The following is a 2500-nucleotide window of genomic DNA, read 5'->3' as shown; positions in this document are numbered from 1 at the left end:
ACAACAACCTACACCACGCGTGCGTGTGTCTGTCTGCGTGCGCGTTTCTTTGCTCAAATTTGCCAGAGAAATAGCGTGTTCAGCTAGCAGAACGGGACGCACTGAGCACACAAGATTTCGTGCACAAGAGGCAGACACCCGCTCCGCTGCTTGAATAGGACCACTGAGAATCACAGGACGTCTCGGACTCACGCGAAAGAGTTTCAAGGACAAAGAGAAGGGCGCGGCCAAGGAAGAAAACACCGGGAGCTGCGCCGACACCCTCTCTCTCTGACTCGCCGTGTGCATGCCCGTCTTGTCACCAGCGACAGAAACGAGAGGAAACCCCGAAATAGCCTGAACACCAGCCTCTCTCTATACTGGGCCGGCCCGGGGACTCCCACTACGGACGCGAGTCACCAAATCGGTCGTACGGGCCCACTGAGCGCACAACACAGGGAATCTCGTTGCAAACACTGCGTGTGCATACGTTGCTCACAAAGCTCAATGGGGTCACAGGCCCTGACCCGCTCAGAGGCACCTGTGTGACAAGACAACAAATGGAACTCGCTGGAATGTTTCTGCTGTCTTGTCATTTTAGACGGACCCACTGAGCGCACAACACAGTGGAACTCTCTGACAAACACTGCTTGTGCGTTAGCCCCAGTAAACAACTCAGCGGGGGTCACAGGCCCTGACCCGTTCAGAGGCACCTGTGTGACAAGACAACAAATGAAACTCGCTGGAATGTTTCTGCTGTCTTGTCATTTTAGACGGACCCACTGAGCGCACAACACAGTGGAACTCTCTGACAAAACACTGCTTGTGCATTAGCCCCAGTAAACAACTCAGTGGGGTCACAGGCCCTGACCGGTTCAGAGGCACCTGTGTGACAAGACAACAAATGAAACTTTAAAGACGCTGGCATGTACATCTTGTTTCTGCTGTCTTGGACGGGCCCACTGAGCGCACAACACAGGGGAACTTGGTGCAAACACTGCGTGTGCATAAGCCACAAAACACAAGCTCAGTGGGGTCACAGGCCCTGACCGGTTCAGAGGCACCTGTGTGACAGACAGCAAATGAAACTTAGACGCTGGAATTATTTATATGTTTCTGCTGTCTGTCTACGATTTCAGATTCACACTTAGAGTTTTTTGTCATTAAGTCATAAAAGCCACAAAACCACTTTAATATGACTTTCCAATACTCTTTGAAAGGTCTCTATATTGATAAAATGAGCCTTTTAGCAAAGTAACACTTTTCGGGCATTTTCAAAGTGCTCCCGCTGAGTGAATTTTGTTCTGAAAATCGTGTTCCCGAAAATCTCCGGGCACCCCGCCAACCCCCCCTGCCAGAAATGACAAGTGTCAAATCAGCGGGTCAAACGGCCACCTCTATCCGACCAGGAGCACCCAAATCCCCGCAAATGGCACTTTTTTTTTTCTTCATCGGGACTTCCGACGAGGTTAATGATTTCCCAAACTGCAACTCATTAACTATGTCCTGAGACACTTGCCAGAAATGACACATGTCAATTTGGCGGTAGCAAATCACTTTCCCAGGCCGGGAAGCAACACCCGAGGCCCGCAAAAGGCGGCCGAATATTTTCTCATCGGACTTCCGCGTTTTGGTTAATCATGTCTCGAAATCGTTAAATGCACATGTCAATTCGGCGGGAGCAATTCACTTTCCCAAGCCGGAAAGCATCACCGGAGGCCCGCTTGAAGGGCCCTAATATTTTCTCATCGGACTTCCGCGTTTTGGTTAATCATGTCTCGAAATCGTTAAATGCACATGTCAATTCGGCGGGAGCAACTCACTTTCCCAGGCCGGGAAGCAACACCCGAGGCCCGCAAAAGGCGGCCGAATATTTTCTCATCGGACTTCCATATTTTGGGGGTTGGATTCTCTCCCGCATTCCAGCCCCCTGGCCACGGGTCGCTCATTCACTTTCAGCCCGGGCCTTGCCAATTTGGTTAATCAGTTAGCCATGCACCAGACTCGGCCTCGCCTTTTTCATTTATGGTTAATGATGTGCCCAGGCTGGGACTTAGTCTCTCCAGCAGCCAAAACTTTTCACTGGTTAATGAGGTGCCCAGCCCGGCACTTAGTCTCTCTCCCCAGCAAGCTTACTTGGTCGGCCGACATTTGGATCCATTTTCGGGGCTTAATCGGGTCGAATACGGTCCCTTACGCAAGGGGAGCCGAAGCCCCGGCCTCTGCCAGGCGTCAGGCTGCCGTCCTAAGCCGACTTAAAACCCTTGAAAATTGGTTAAAAAATGAAATAAATTTCCACCCAAAAAGGGTTAAAAGTCGGTTGGACGGCAGCCCTGGTCGGTCTCTGCAGACCTGGAGGCCCTAGACAGTAATCTGGAAAACAGACAAAGTCTCGAGAAACCACCTCCTACCATTCTCCAGGTACCCCGCCAATCCCCCCTGCCAGAAATGACAAGTGTCAAATCAGCGGGACGGATTTGACTTTTGTGACCGACCGCTGGAACTTTTTTCGGCTACAGGC

Source organism: Somniosus microcephalus, unplaced genomic scaffold (assembly GCF_052327205.1).
Source record: "Somniosus microcephalus isolate GS21.2 unplaced genomic scaffold, FLI_Smic_1.0 scaffold1969, whole genome shotgun sequence".
NCBI lineage: Eukaryota > Metazoa > Chordata > Chondrichthyes > Squaliformes > Somniosidae > Somniosus > Somniosus microcephalus.
Note: the sequence above shows the minus strand (reverse complement) of the source record.